This window comes from Passer montanus, unplaced genomic scaffold (assembly GCF_014805655.1).
Source record: "Passer montanus isolate IOZ18808 unplaced genomic scaffold, ASM1480565v1 scaffold47, whole genome shotgun sequence".
In the NCBI taxonomy this organism is placed as follows: domain Eukaryota; kingdom Metazoa; phylum Chordata; class Aves; order Passeriformes; family Passeridae; genus Passer; species Passer montanus.
Genome location: NW_024369596.1, coordinates 6,009,145 through 6,024,864, shown reverse-complemented (window position 1 = coordinate 6,024,864; position 15,720 = coordinate 6,009,145).

The window sequence follows — 15,720 nt, the reverse complement described above, 5'->3', positions numbered from 1 at the left end:
AGGGCCGTACCAGCCCCGGGGGCTCTGGGTGGGACAGGTAGGACTGGCCACTCCCTTGTCCTGCAGCAGCCACAGCCCACCTCAGCTCGGCTCTGCCGGGACAGGGGGCAGCCGAGCCTTCCAGGGATCCTTTTGGAAATGCAAAGGACCAGGAGGACCCAGATCATCTTTTATAGATGCTTTTGCCTCTGGCAGAAAAGCCGAAGCAAATTCCAGCACTTCACTCCTCCTTTGATTTCGGCACTTTCAACCCGGGAGGAGGGACAGCCCCCACAGAGCAGCCCCCAGCCCTGCTGCTCCTGTGGGTGCTCCAGGATGTCCCAGCACCCCGTGCCCCCCTGCCAACCCCTCAGCAGCACAAATCTCATCCACAACACCGACCTGGCTGCGGGGAAGGGAGGAGAGAGGGCGCAGGACTGCTTCCCTCTCCCTTCAAACGTAGTTGTGCTCTATATTCAAATGGAAGTTTAATGAGCCTTTCCCTATTTCCAGCAACTTTATCACATCATTAAAGCACAGAAATGAATAATACATCTAGCAGGGGGTTCTGCTGAACTCCAGACCTGCTGCAGCTTCAAACGGAGACGGGGGAGAGGCAGCTGGAGATGGGGCTGTGCTGGGAGAGGCCGCAGAGATCTCGGATGTGCCAAACCACACCCAGGGCACCTGAGCTCCTTCCCAGAGCACCAAACTCCTGCCATTTCACCTCAGCCATGGGCTCGAGCTGATTGTACCCAAACCGTCCCTCCTCCTTCCCTCTCTGGCCTGAAGAAATAAAGGAATAATGTTTTAAAAGTGTTTAAACATGACTTTTAATTACTGCTTCCAGCAAACTGCCCGGGGTAAGGAGCAGATCCCAGACCAAGCTCCATGTGTGGGCCCATCCCCAGCCTGTCTCCATCTCTTCCCATTCTCAAAAACGAGGCAAAATGGGTAAAAAGGCCTGATCCAGGTCACACCTGACCTCACTGAGCACTGGGTGAGGTCTTGGCCAGATGATCCCCTGGCCAAAGTGGAATGTTCATTACATCCCCATGGATGGAGGGGCAGGGGGAGGTTTGCTGCTCCTGGAGGCAGGATCTGTGCCCAAGCACCCAGGGGTGTCCTGCACTCCAAGGTGGCCTCAGCACAGGCTCAGCACCCCGAGGAAAGAAAAAAAATCTCATTTATTAAACTGGAAGCTCATTTTAAACAAGAGAAGAAGTCAAAAAACCCCCAAAACCCAAGAGGCCAAAACAAGCCATCTCCAGCTCAGGATGGGAAGTATATTCTCCCCAGAGGAAAACTAAGCAATTAATGCTGGAAAGATTCAAAGATTTTATGGTTTAGGGCTTTTTTTAGAAATTGTCCTCATCAAAACTAGTCCTTATGCATTTTTGGCCCATTGTTTGTGGGCATTGATTTGTTTTTCTCTTATTATTTCTGACTGTTGTGTTTTGGATGGTGCTTACTGATGTGAAAAAAGCCATCTTGTGTTGCTGATAAGGCTGGAGATAACTGCAGAGGTCAAGGAACAGCTGGGAAAAGAGAAAAGAGGAGGGGGAAAAGTTCCAGCTTCTTCAGCTCCATCCTCACTCCCACCAAACCTGCAGAAAAATCACATCCAGTGGCCCAGAATGGTAAATGAGATGGATTTTCCCTAGGGCCAGCCTGGAGGAAGAAAGGAAGGAAACAATTTAACTGTATTTCCTCGTTATCTGATCTCAGTCGCTTTAATTTGTGCTCTCTTTGAGGCTTCTCCTTTTTTCCTTTCCTCGTGTGTTCATCTCCTCCTGCCGGGAGTGTTGAGCTGAGTAATGGATGACATTGCAAGAAAATGGGAGGGCTTTGCCTGGCCCAACAACCACTTCCAAGGTCGCACGTGAGAGAGGCAGACACTGCTCTCAAGGTGAGGCAGAAAGGAGAAGAAAAACCCTTCTCTTATCAGATCTTAATAAAATAAATTTGCCACTGTGTTCCCATCATGAGCCAAGAACAGCCTCATCCTTTTCCATTTCTTCCCCCTTCGAGGATGGCAAAGCCAGTCCTTTACCCAAGGGCAAAGGAAAGTAATTGCTGGGTAAGAGACACCAGACTTTAAGGAGAGAAAATAACAGAATAATGGAAAGTTTTGGGTTGAAAGAGAGTTTAAAGCTCGTCGCCCTCCATGGGCAGGGACACCTTCCAGTGTCCCAAGTTGCTCCCAGCCCCATCCAGCCTGGCCTTGGGCACTGCCAGGGATCCAGGGGCAGCCACAGCTGCTCTGGGCACCCTGTGCCAGGGCCTCACAGGGAACAATTCCTTCCCAATATCCAGTCTAAATCTCTCCTCTTTTAGTTTAAAGCCCTTCCTCCTGCCCTTTTCAGCAGAAAGGTTGAGAGGAATTGTGTGGGAGCCCCAGGAATGCAGAGGGCACATGGGCTGAAAACAGAAGCAGTGACTCTGGAGAGATGGAGGAGGGCTCCTTACTTGGTTTGAGGGTTATTTTTTTTCATAGCGTTTCAAAGAAGCAATTTGATAAAATGGCTATTAATTATGCCTGTCTTTGTTTGAGCAATTAAGGGGCCGTTTCACTTCTGGGAGAGCCCAAACGGAGCCTAAATGAGGTCAAAGCAAAGCAAAGCCACCTCAAGCTTAATTACAAAAGCAGTTTGATGCTCTGCATTTGGCCTCTGGAGCCGGATTTGGTTCCAAGACCAAGGGAGAGGCCTCTGCCTCCCAAAGCACGTGGGGAAGCAGGGATGAGGATGCTAACAAACCTTTCAGGGGCAGGAGCAACGGGGCGGCAGCTGCTGCCCAGGAGGGATCTCAGCCCGACGAAGCCTCGGTGCCAACGCGGGGACAACCTTACGGTGCCAATCCAGAGTGAAACGGAGCCCTGCAGCTCTAATTAAAAGGGCTGCTGTAGCTAATGATCTGCCCAGCACTAATTAACTTCCAAACGTGGCGGCTCCTTTCGCTTTGTGCTCTGCTGCTGGGTTTGCTGTTGTTCTCCAGGCTCCTCCTTAGGTCGGTGTTTTCTCTGAGCCATGCCCAGGAAGATCTCCAAAGCACGGATAACTAAATCTTTGCAAACCTCTGAGGCCTCTCCTCCTCCTTCTCTGCTCTCCTTTTATTTTATTTCATTTTTTCTTCTCTAATTTGCCCAATTCTGCTTCCAGAAATTGGTGACTTATAATAGAAGTGTCTTCTCAGCTATATTTATAGCATGGCGCTAGCATGAGGCTCCCAGAAGGTTCAGGTAGCTGGGAAATTCAAATTTAGCTCAGGGAGGCTGTGAGGATGCAGCCATGTCCTTTGGAAGAGGATTTTCCCCACTTTCCCCCTAATATGAACCTCCCACATGCTGCTTTGGTTGGGTGATTTAGATATGGGATGGGATATGGGCTTTGAACCCTGGCTTTGTGTTGAAGATCAGGTTTCACATTGGAGTCAGATGGGGAAACCATCAGCTTTAAGTGCCAGATTTGGAGTTGTTTTTAACGTAATGTCACGGGTGAGGGGCTTTTGCACAAGGAAAAAATTGGTTTCCCAACCCAAAAACCTGACCTGTGGGGTCCTTCCGGTTGTTTTTAATGCGATTGATGTCATGGGTGAGGGGCTTTTGCCCAAGGAAAAAATTGGTTTCCCAACCCAAAAACCTGACCTGTGGGGTCCTTCCCTGTACCAAGCCCATCACCCAATCTCCTGAGAGAAAGGCAGTGCTGGGAAGTGTGACTGGCAGCCAGCCTTTGCCATCTGCTCCGGCCCCTCATTACGGATTCTCAACAAACACAGGCGACAATTACATCCACACAAACACCTCGTCTTTCATCTGCTGTGGGAGCACAGGCATATGCTCCCTGCCCAATAAATCCCACCTCAGAGCTGGGTCTGCTCCCAGAGAAGATACGGAGAAGAGGGATGAGGTGTTCTCCTCACCTACACTTGTGAGCCAGAGGGAAGGTGTGGGAGCGGAATCTTGCTCTGCCACAGGGGAAGGGAAGTAAAGGATGCTGAGGGAGCATGCTTGGAGGTGCTTTGGGCTTCACAAGGGGATGAACCCTTTGGTTGAGTAATTTCCAAAAATCACGGACTGGGCTGGATGAGCCAAAACCAGCACAGAGGTTCAGAGGAGCATCCCAAGGTTGGCACGAGGTCCCTGCATCTCCCCCTTGAAGAAGCCCCTCTGTGCGAGCCCTGCTGGTTGCACGAGTGACTGATGTGATGAAAGCTGCTCTCAAGAGCTGGGACTGAATTGCTGCTTGGAAAGAAGTGGCTCAGAGAGAGAACAGACACAGTAATAGTCCTTGACTCCTCAGCTGCTCCTCAGGCAGACGATGCTGGCGCCAAGGCTCCACTGCTCCACTGTGGAAACGTGCTCAAGGGACAGAACATCAGCCCTGTCAAACCCCTCGAAATCCAGCAAAAACTGTCATGGATGAGGCAAAAATTGTCCTTGGAGCCTGGAAAGGCACCTATTAAATCTCCAATCTCCAGCCCTTGGAAGAAGCCATTTCCTGTTGTCTCATGATGTTCATTAAATTCTTAAGACATGGAGAAGTCCACTTTTTTCTCCATATTTTCCCTTCCAGACCTACTCCTGCTCTCTGTAAAATTGAAGCTCTCCCTGCCTCCTCCTTCTCCCTCCCTTTGATATTCAGGAAGGGGAGACACCCCCACAGCACAGGCAGCAGCATGTCCATAAATATCCCCTTTTCTTTCCCCAAATTTCCATTTCATTGCTCCCATGGCTTTGTTGTAGCAATAAATTGGGAGTGCAACATCTGCACATCAGCTGCTTCCAAGTTTTGATAAAGCAGGCATCTGACACCTTGTTATTTCAGTTTCCTTCTTCCCCCAAAAACGGATGTGCCACGAGGTTGCCAGGCCAGGGGGAAGCGATGGAAGGCCCTGAGTTGTTAATTTTCATTTAAAAGTTTAAATCATCCCATCCCTGGAAGATGTTCCTGGGGTGAATCCAAACCAAAGGCTTTGCTGGGGGCTCTGTTTAGTCAGCAGCTCAATGGATGGAGAAACATCTGCTCCAGCCAGGCTGGAAAGATGCTGGGTATCCCAAGCCAACACATAAAAACATTGGTATTTCAGAGGTTTCCTTCTTTCCTGAAGATGAAATTATGGAAAAATTAATTTGGTTGATCATGCCCAGTCTCAATATCTACGGAAATAGGGAGAAGCTGAGTTTTAAACTCATGAAGGCACAAAGCTTAAGGATCAAAATAGAAGGGAAGCCTTGAAAAAAGCTCCTCAGGGGTTGGGAGACATTAGCAGGCAGCGGGAGTCGGTGGGACGACTCGAAGGGAAGAATTGGGATCTTCCCAGGTCTGGGGGTTTGCAATTCCAGGCTGGGAAGAGTTTCTATGGAGGATAAGGAAGACTCCTTCATCCACCTGCCCCCATTGCCTCAGCCCCAGACCAGGTTCAGCCAAGGGAAGCGCATTCACCATCTGCACGGGATATTTGGGAACATCTGGAAATGCCAGTGGGCAGGTGGGGGATGCACTTTGTGCTGAGGGGATGGGGCTTCCACCCAGATGTACCCAGAGGGGGAGGTTGGGAATGGCATTCCCATTGCACCCCTGGAGATCTGGAGAAGCTGACGGCAAACAAGGGGATGAAGCATTGCCCCCCCAGGGCACAAGGCTTGGCTGCAGGGGAGGTGCAGGGAGGATTTTGTGTTCATTCCCAGCCCTTCCAGTGCTTGCCAGGGTAGGGAAAAGGCACTTTTTTGGAAATTACACCACTCCTCATGTCCCAGTGACCTCAGGCAATGAGCAGAGGAAAGGATGGACTTGGCTGGTTAGGAGGGTGGGAAGCAACAGAGGTCCTGTGGATGCTGCTTCCCAGATTCCCCAATTAAAAAATTAACTCAAAATGTTGGAATCAGGTGACCCCCAGGGATCTTTTCCCACACACATTTTCCCCTAGGGCTTTCATCCTCCTTCAGTGCCAGTGACTGAAACTTTGGATCCTAACCCAAAGCTGGAAGGTCAGACTGAAAATCCCACAGGGCCACAGAGGGAGGCGGAAAATTCACTTTGCAGCAAGAATTTTTTGAAACAACTTGATTTTTTTATCTTTACACTATCCCAGTGAAAAAAAAATCCAAATTTTTTTTTAAAAATGAAAATAATTTTCTATTAAGTTTTCCTTATGAAAAATCAGGGGGTTTTTGTTGTTGTTATTTTTTGTTTTGGTTTTTGTTTGTTTGGGATTTTTTTGTTTTGGTTTGGGGTTTTTTTTTGTTGTTGTTGTTTGTTTTTGGTTTTGGGTTGGTTTTGGTTTTGGTTTTGGGATTTTTTTAAATCCTTGGTTTCCCACTGTTAAATGAAATCCTCTGCTGTAAAAGGTTGTGGATGTGAAATGTGGGTATGAACACCATTATTTTTCCTTCAGAAACTGAGGCAAGGGGATGTTTCTCCACCAACTTTGCAGAGGCTGAGAAGCCTGTGCTGCACCAAGAGCCAGCAGAGTGAGAAGCACACGATGTTCATGAGGTTTCAAAGTAATCCAAAATTCTCCTTTTTTTGGGATATAACATCTGTGGGGTGCCAAGGGGAGCCACGGATATATGGATTAAACACTGGAAAATACTGCTGATCCCTGGAGATCAGTGTGAAAATAGGGGCAGGACTCCCAACCCCTCCCCACACTCTTTTCCTCTCCCTTTCCTTCCCTCAGCCCTCAGCAAACACCACACTTAAACCTTGCCCAAGGAAATAGCTAAAGAAAGAAAAACAAAGTCACTGCACTCTGAGACAGATCATGGAAAGAGAGGAGATAAATCCTGAGAGTGCAGCTGGCACGGGGAGGAGAAGACAAATACTGGAATAAATATGAAAAGAAGACAAGTTTGGGCTACAGGGAGTGTGTGAGCCAGAGAGAGAGAGAGGAAATGGCACTAAAATAGACGAGCTTTCCTGGAGACAAAGGTAAAATTGGGAAAAATGAGATCTAAACCGAAGGGGGATAAATCATGAGGGCAGCAATGTCTGAAAATTATTGGGAATGAAGCCTTCCCAGCAAGTGAGACATCCCCTGCAAGACGGATCTGCTGTGAGCAGCAAACACAGCTCTGGTGACAAAGCCAAAACTGGAGGGGAATAGACAAATTGTTTCTCCTGAGGGATTTCTGCAACCTCATTCCCAGGTTTGGGCTTCAGGAAACTCCTACTGAGAAGCTTTAGCAGCACCTCCCCCAAAAAGAAAAATTTGGGAGGAAAACAATAAAGGGAACAGGTGTTTTTGCAGAGGGAGATGTGCTCCCAAAACATCAGAAACTCTTCAAAAATAAAGGGCAAAAAAGTGGGGAAAGTGTTCTGAGGCTGCAGCTCCCTCCTCTAGAGAAGGGTTCAACCATGAGACCATAGAGTCATGTTATTTATATTATATATTATAATAATAAATATATGTCAGTGATTATCTAGGTTGGAAAAGAGCCTTAAGGTCATGTCCAACCATTCCCCCAGCACTGGCAAGGCTGTGACACTAAACCATGTCCCTAAATGCCACATCCACACCATTTCCAAATCCCAGCCTAGGAGATGGATCCAACCCTTTTTGCTGAAGGCTTTTAGGAGAAATACTGCATTCTACAGCTTTCTCTCCCCCACACCCCCCCAAAAAAAAAACCAACCAAAAACCCAGTTGCTAAACATCCCCCAAAGCCATTAAATCCCCCACAGACACCAGGACTGTGAGGAGGAGCTGGGGGGGAGCTCTTCAGCCTCATGACTTCTGAAGACCAGCAGGTTTTTTTCCCCTCAGGCTCCTCTCCTGCTCTGTCTGGGTGACACCTCACGGATAAATAACAGCAGTGATCCTAAATCGAGATCACAACATGCTTTACACTTCTGCCTTGCACTTGGAGCAGGGAAAGCTCTCCCCAGGCTGCACGAAAACAGCATGGGAATTTTTTTTTTCCCTCCGTGCCAGGCAAAGCTGTGACATAAAGCCTACGGCTTGTTACAGGCTGGGTTGTTGGGCTTTTTTTTTTTTTTTTCCACGTCTCCCCCACTTTTCTTTGGCACAGCAAAGGAGTTTTCAGCTGGGAAGAGCATGTGGCATGCCAGACACGCCCCCAAATTTCCACCGGGAAAGCAGAAATCTGTACACTAACACAAGGAAGCTTGGCAGCCCTCTTTTATTAAGGGGGGAGAAGTATTAAAAATCTGTGTTTTCCACAGAGGAAATGCTATTTTCCCACAAAAACAACAACTTGCTGCTTGCTTATAAACCTATTGCAACATCTTGACTCATTTGGCAGCAGTTTGTGGCCAGCATGAGGCTCTTGGTGGGGTTTTTAGTGGAATTATGGAAATCCATGGAGTTTTGAAGGTGGATTTAAAGCAGATCTAGCAGGGGGCAGCAGGATTCCCTTAGGGAGGGGTTGTTGTGCTTGGTCTTGGGGGCAAGCTCATGGTTGGTGTCCCCTCACCAGGAATCTCAACACCATGGTTTCCCCAAACTCCACAATTTTTCCTTCTGGGTTTCCTCCCAAGCTAGGCACAGAGAGGAAAATACATGAGCCAAAGAAAGAGGAGACACAAAAGCTGGTGTCAAAGCTCAACTCAAGTCTCCATCCAGCACATCCCACTGATGTGTCCCTGTGTTTGTGCATCCCACACCTGCTTCCAGCTTTTTATGGCCATTTTACCTCTGGGCTCGCTGCTCTCCCGGCCTTTCCCCTCTCCTCCTCTCTCTGATTTATATAATTTGAAGTCCTGCTTGGGAGCTGATATTATGACACGTCCAGACTTCAAAATAAACCTCCCTCTTGATACCGGGTTATTTTATTGGGTGCATCAAGGCTGAAAACAACCTCATTCATCTTAAGAAATGTATTTTCCCATTTGCTGTATAAATACATACATGTTTCCCTGCATTATTCACCTGGGCACGGCAGATAGATGAGCAGCAACAAAGGCACCACATTTTTATTTCTCATTCTGTAACAGAAAAGGCACCAGGGAGCTCTGTGGAAGGAGCTCGGCGGTGCGGAAAAATCAGCTGGGGCAAAGGGTGGCGAGAAAATTGAACACAGAGGAGATATCCCAAAATAGTCCAGGGATGGGGACAAGGTCTGGTCTTCAGGGTCCTTGTCCAGGTCAGAGAGATGGTCTGGAAACACAGGAATTAGAGGTGAAGAAAAAGCCAAAGAGCAGATGAAAAATAAGACAAGGAGGCCAGAAAAAATGGGCAAAGAAGAAGAGAGAGGGGAAAAAATGAATAATTGAAAGTCTGTAATAAACATGGTGTAGAGACAGAAAAAATGCCCGTGTGAAAATGTAATTACTGCCTGTATCAATAACATCAGCGCTGCACCCGCTGCGCCAGGGTTAGGACCAAAACAAGCCATAAGTCTTGGGAACGCTCAGTTCAGATGTGCCAGAGAAATCATCTGTGTCCTGGTCCAGGCACCTTCATTCCTCCACACCTCCCTGGGGATCCAGGAAATAAAAACCAGAAACTCAGCCTTTCTTCAAACCAGGCTCATACGGGGCTCTGAGCCCTGGGGGGTTTTAGCAGCAGTTCTGCTGGTCCTGTGGAGACCAGGTGGGTCTGTGCCAACAGCCCCAGTGGCCAGCACAGCCAGTGGCCAACAGCCTAAACAGTCAACAGCCCCAACAGCTGACAGACCTGATGGCCAGCAGCCCTGATGGTCTATTGGCCCTGATGGTCTGTTGACGTGATGACCAACAGACCCAATGGCCAACAGACCCAATGGCCAATAGTCCCCATGACAAACAGTGCCCATGGCCAACAGACTCAATGATCAACAGCTCCAATGGCCAAGAGATGATGACCCATAGCACTGATGACCAATAGACCAATGGCCAACAGACCCAATGGCCAACAGACCCAATGGCCAAAAGATCCAATGGCCAAGAGACTCAATGGTCAAGAGACCCAATGGCCAAAAGACCCAATGGCCAAGAGACCCAATGGCCAAGAGACCCAATGGCCAACAGTCTGAGTGACCAACAGCCAGCAGTCCCCATGGGCAGCAGCTCCGATAGCTAAAAATGGCAATGACCAGCAGAGCAGTGACCAACAAGTCAGGGTTTGCCTGGGGATGCTCTTGGTCAGAACTCCTGGGTTTCTAGTCCTGCCTTGCCCTCATGAAGCAGAGAGTGCAGGAAAAGAGTTAAACCCCCACTTCCCTTCCTTTGGAGCCCGGGATGACTCGGAGCCTACAGCTGCTATTTTTAAATCACTGCTGGGGATATGATGTGGATTTCTCTTAATTGGACATCACTGCTGACTGTAATGAGTCCAAAATAAGACTCTCTTTCTCTTCATTAACTTCCTGCATGAATTTGGAGGTTGATTTCTTTGCACCAACAATTTTCACTCCCCAGCGGCTGCAGTGCTACAATGGGATACTGCATTCATAAACTTATCCCAAGTAATGGGAATAAAATCAAATTATTTATCCCAAGAAACTGTGACCTGCACTCCCTCAGCCTTGTGCAGCCTGAGAACCTCCCTGACCCTGTAAATTCATCACCTTCTGAGAAACACCCATCACAGAGGTGTCCCGGGCTAGTCCTGCTTTCTTCCCACCCAGACCAGACTCAGCTGGGAGCAAACCAGAGCAGGAGGAGCCTGTGCTGCTCTGCCCTCTCCTCACACAACACAACCTGTGCCAGTGCTGCTCCTTCCCCACACCCCCACCCTCCTGTGCCCAGGAGTGCCAGCAAACCCACCCGAGATGCAGATTTAATGTTATCAGGAGATGCAGGGCATGTTTAGCAGGAACTTGAAGGATCATAGCAAGGGGCCTGGATGTAATCCAGGCTGCAGCAGATAAGGAACTGAAAAGCCGCTTCTGCCTCTTTTGCTTTTTCTTTTTTTTCTTTTTTCTTTTCTTTCCTTTTTTTTTCTTCAGTGGTTCAAGATTGCAAAGAGGCTGAGAAAGAAGAAAGGGAGACACGGGGCCTGAGCGATAAGGGGTGATGGACGTGACGCCATCTCCTGCCCGAGAGTCCCAGAGATTGCAAAGCATTGAGAAATCAAACTGACAAGTGAGAACACAGGCTCAGCATAAGAAACAGCGGCTTGTTCCGAGCTCCTGCAGGCCTGGAGAGCTTTTTCCTTCTCCTGACGATGGATTAAGTGGATGTTGGTGATAGATAATTTTGAACTCCTTCTGCAATGTATTCTGGCTTGTCATATCCTGGGGGAGGCCTGGAGCTGCAGACAGCACCCGGCGTGAGGCTCACAGCCACCAAACTCCTCAAACCTGGCACAGAAACTGGGAAAAGCCAGACCTTGCAAGGCTGGTGACACCAGGGAGCCTTTTTATACCTGGCCAGCCTCAGCTGTGGCTTCCCCATGCCGGAGATGTGTAAGGAACCGGGCCAGGATTTCAGCAGGTTTGGCTGCAAAGACTTTGACCTTGGCTAAAAAGTGGCTCAAATTCAGTAGATCCCCCAAGAACTCAGGAGATGGGAACTTTGTCACCCTTGGAACAGCAATTTCTAGGACATTTGGGAAAAGTAACCCTGAACTCCAAGTTGCTGAGCCATGGGTAGCACTGGAGGTTGTAACACAGCCAAAATATTCCCTTCCTGCTGCACCCATCTTGGGTCTCTCTCTTTGCCTGAGTTTCCCTCCTATCTCAAGGAAAAATAATTCCTACATCCTGCAGGAATGGTGCAGTGAAAGGTGAATTTCAGGAGGAGAACAGAGAGGTAAATCCCAATATCAGCACACAAAAACAAAGAAAAGAAACCTCCCAGCATGAGGCAGGTGTAATGCTGCCCTGGGGGAAAAACATCCTAATGACAAAAAATACAGAAATGCAATCCTCCTTCCTAATTATTTTGCAATCCCATGTGTGCAGCACAGCTCAGATCCAATCCTTGCTCCCAGGATTTTTTTATAAGCCTTTCCTTCCTCCCCCTTTACCCCATCACTGCACTCCCCACGGGCTGAGCTCCGTCCTGCTGCTGAGCGCGGCGGGAGCTGCTCCGAGGGCAGGGGATGCTCCATGTGCAGATCAGAGCTGGAGCTCCTTTGAAATTCCCCAGGGCAAAGGAGTGGGGCTGGAACAAGATGCCCCAGCTGAGCCCCTTCCACTTAAAATTGGCCGAGAAATCTGGCAGCTTTGATGAAAAATGCCTTCCCTTGCCTTTGATGCTCCTGTGCAAACAGTGTGAGGAACCAGGCTGATAGCACGGCTCTCACCCGAGGTGGAGGCAAGGAAAAACATGCCCAGATGGATATTCTGTCCTCTGCTGAACTGGGAGTGAGGAGAGGGAACGTGGAAGTTTTAATTTATAGGTTCTGAGGCAGCCAATGCTGGGAAGTTTCTATAACCCAAGTGAGAAATAGAGATTGAAACGTGAGAGCCCCATCAGTGTAAGTAGCAATTGCTCATCCAGGCACAAACTTAATATTCCTGGGCCAGAAAACCAGGATTGAGGAGAAAATAAAAACATCTAGAGAGTGATCCCTACACACATCCATAAATGCATAATTTATATCAAGCCCTTGTGATTTCATAGCACCAACGTGTTTTGGGGGGTTTGTGCTGAGCATGAGCTTTGGGTTTAGCTGTTTTCTGCCCATTTTCATTCAATAATAGAACACTTTTGATTGGAAGGGATCTTAAATCTCATTTTGTTCTGCCCTCCAGGTGTGGGCAGGGACACCTTCCACTACACCACTCCAAGCTGGCTCCACTTGTAAAAAAAGAGGTTTAAATCCCATCAGGATAGAGTTGAAACATCTCAAAATTTTGATTAATCATGAGGTCTCCATGTGGGATGCAGAATCATCCCATTCCTGCCTGTGCCACCCAGTCAGACACAGCTCTGCCTGTGATACTGATCTCCAATAAACCCTTGAGCACTGGGAGAGATCCAGAAAGCCGAAAGAAAATGAGTGTTGTGCCAATATGTGGGAAGGATAAACAAGATGACCTGTGTAATTACAGCCCTGTCAGCCTGACATTGATTTTGGGTGAAATAATGGGATGTCGGCTACGGGACTTGTTTAATAAGGAATTAAAGGGAATAACATAAAAGATGACAATCAACAAGGATTTATGGAAAATAAATCTTGCCAACTAAGTTGATATCTTTTTTTGATGAGGTTATAAATTTGGGCTGATAAAGGTGACGTTGTCAGCACAACGTACTCGAGCTCCGGCAAGGTTGGGTCCTGGTGTCATCTTGATTAAGAAACTGGGAGGGCAGGAAATCACCGTGGCAGAAATTAGATGGATTAAAAACTGCCTGGTTGACAACTTCCAAAAGGCACCTCTTGGAGTGGGAATCACAGAGCCTTGTGCTCCTGCTGCGTGCCAGGGCTGCTGGCTCCAGCTGACATTTCTATCAATGACCTGGAAGAAAGCATCCCATCACCCCTGATAGAGTCTGCAGCTGACACCAAGATCAGAGCAGGAGAGGAAAGGGCATCGATTCCAGAGGCATCTTAATAAAGGGATTCAGCAGCTCTGCAGAAGGGAGAGTCTTCCCTTGGCAGCAGGGATGGGAGAGGAGCTGATGGCAGCAGGACAAGGATGGGAGGATGAGAATGGAATAGAAAAACGGAATCCCACAATGGTTTGGGTTGGAAGGGACCTTAGAGATCATCCTAATCCACCCTCCCACAGGGAGGAATTCCTTCCCAATATCCCATCCATCCCTGCCCTCTGGCAGTGGGAGCCATTCCCTGTGTCCTGTCTCTCCATGCCTTGTCCCCAGTCCCTCTCCAGCTCTCCTGGAGCCCCTTCAGGCCCTGGATGGGCTCTGAGCTCTCCCTGGAGCCTTCTCCTCTCCAGGTGAGCACCCCCAGCTCTCCCAGCCTGGCTCCAGAGCAGAGAGGCTCCAGCCCTGGAGCATCTCCCTGCTTTTCAGACAGAAAACCCTCTTTTCAATCTTTTTGTTATGAAAAGGTAGAAACTGCAGGGTATTTTGGAGCACAGCTGCTCTGGTTCTCCCCTGCAAAAGCCATACAACACCTTGCTCCACTTCCACTCTGCCCTTCTCCCTCAGCTTCAGCTCATTCCTCACACACTCTGCAGGATTTCAAGGAATTGCAGCTCTTAGATGCTATTGCAAATCCCCCGAGACACCTGGCTGAACCTTTAGGCTTCCAACTATATTAAAAACGTGTCCTGAAGTGACTTCCCTGAGCCAAGCACTGCGGGACTGGCTCTGCATCGGGAGGGCTTCAGGCAACGTGCATCCAATTCAGTGGTTTCATTCTCCCTCCCTGCTCTCCAGCTACCACTCTTTTTTCCAGGATTGTGTCTTTCCTTGGGGAAAAAAGCCCTCTTGTAAGCCCCAGGTGCAGAACTGCTGTGGTTTCGAAGCTGCCTTGTGTGATTTCTCCAAACACCCAGCACACCACACTTCAGGGCTCTCCACAGTGAGCACTTCATTGCTTCCAGAGTGGGGTTTTTTCTGCTCCTGCAATCCAATGCTCGAGAATAATGGGCAGATTTCAACCAAAGGAATTTAATTCTGCTCCTACTCCTTTCAGATCAGAGCCTGTGTCAGCGGGGTGCTCTTACAACAAGAGACTATTACAGCTTATCCAACACTTGGCAAGTCCTCAATCTGGAGAACTGGTTCGGACTCCAGCAACTGCATCTTAATGGAGAGCCACAGCTGTGCCTGGCACCTGGAGGAGAAGGTCTGAAAGCCTTTGGTACCAAAAAACCACACTGGAAAGCTCTGTGGAGGGCTGGGGTCAGTTGGAGTTGGAAAACCCACGGCAGGTTTGGAGATGTTGAGCTGAGGGAGTCCTGTTCATCCAGCTGTTCCCATCCACGAGAAAAAGCCAGAGGCACTTGCACCAGAAGTGAATGAAGTTCCCAGTCCCATGGAGCATCAACAGACACTGCACCAGACTCATATTCAGACAAAAACCTCTCCCTTTTTTCTTTTTTTTTCCCTTATTTTTTCCATTGTAGGAAAGCCCTGGGCAGAAACTGCCCTTCAGACCAGAGTCCCACCTGACACCAGCTCACAGCAGCCCTCAAATCCACCCCCCCACACCTTTTTGCCTCTAATTATTGTTTGTATTTCCCTGCTGTGGCCAGGAAGGGAATGAAAGCCAGGAATTTTATTTCCCGGGCTCCTGCCTTGCCAAAAGAGCACATTTTCCTTTTCTCTGCCCTGAGTGAGCATCCAACTCTGTTTAACTGCAGCAGAAGCTCCCCAGGCCCGGCCGGAGAGGTAACCTGAGGATGCTCGGAGTGTCACTGCGGATGACACATGCCTCTCTCTCAGGATGTGGGATAATGAGCTTCTCTGTGGTCTCCCAAGGCAGGAATGTACTTATGGCACAAGGGGAGATTTATAGAGCTTTTCTTTAAAATCTGTCAGCTAATAATAGCCGTGGCTGGGCCGGGGTGAGCTGGGCTGGCACGCAGGGATAAATCAGGGGTGCTCCTGAGCCCTGCCAGCCTCTCCTCACCTTTGGACACCAAAGAGATCATATCCTGAGCAAACCTGTGCACCAGAGAGAGCAGAAGAGGAAATATCCCAGCTGGGTGACCAAAATCCCAGTGCTCCCCTTGTGCTTCCCTGCTACAGCATCAGCCCCAAATCCATGGCATCTTCCTACAGACCTGATGTTGATTCCCAGGGCAGGGATAGCCTGGGAAGAAGAGGTTATCCATGCTTGGAATTATTAATTTGCACCCTATCAAGTTGTGGCTTTAAGGGATTTACAGCAGGGTGTGGCTAAAGCTGATAGGCCAAGAAACGCTTATAATGTATT